Raw genomic sequence first — 944 nt, 5'->3', positions numbered from 1 at the left:
GACTTGCCTTCCCTTCCCCACCAGAAGAAGGAAGCTTGTAGCCCTCCTTTCTAGTTCACAGGTCTGGTACTCGGTAATGATCTCCATGTTTCTCTTAGAATCTCTGAATTTGCCTCTTTTTGGGCTTCTCCCCACGCACCCACAAACCCCAGGCATAATTTCAGCCTAGACCTCCTCAACTAAGGGAGTGGCGTGTCCTGCCTGTAACAAAGGTGAACGAAACCCAGAGATATTATCTGGGAAGCCTGCTGGGCTGTCTCCTCTGTGCCCAGCCTGTCCCTCCACCAGCCACCTCCCAGGCCCCAGGAGTCTTGATTCTCAAACTTTGGAAAGGCTACATCTGGAGGGCTTGGGAGACCCTCTCCCCTCCATCTCCAAGCAGACTACGTGCTGTTCCTTGAGCTGCCTTTGACTCTCACCGGGGCCCCCTTCATACACAAGGGCTGGCCTGGGGTTCCAACACTACCTTTTCCTGGCTTCAGTGTCCCCACCACCTCTACAGTTGGAAGGAACAGTCCCTGCTTCTTTCTCTGGGAGATCGGATGTAGACTCAGGAGACCCAGATTCTGACTCTGTTTTATCAGGTCAAATAGTTCAATCTCCCTGAGCCTCAGTTTCCCCATCAGAAAAACAAGAAGAAGGGTCAGATCTCATGGCATCTGGCCTCTGGGCTGCTGAGGGGACTGCTCCCCCTCGGCCTGTCCCTAAGGGGCATGTTCCCAGCCCGGCACAGCCTCTCCCTGCTCTCAGCAGTGGTGGCCCCAGGCCAGGGCTTGGAGGGTGAGGGGAGCCCAGGGGGGGCACTCAGCAGGGACAAACGGACCTTCCACAGGCCTGTTGCTTAAGGGGCGGGAGGGGAGGAGTCCTCAGAGATCCTGTTTCAACAAACGTTTCTTTCCCGAGAAGGGGAAGGGGGGGAGGGGGAGAGGGACCTATTTAAAGCT

The sequence above is a fragment of the Lagenorhynchus albirostris genome, chromosome 2 (genome assembly GCF_949774975.1).
Source record: "Lagenorhynchus albirostris chromosome 2, mLagAlb1.1, whole genome shotgun sequence".
NCBI lineage: Eukaryota > Metazoa > Chordata > Mammalia > Artiodactyla > Delphinidae > Lagenorhynchus > Lagenorhynchus albirostris.
The sequence above is the reverse complement of the archived record's forward strand: the minus strand, read 5'-3'. Positions refer to the sequence as shown.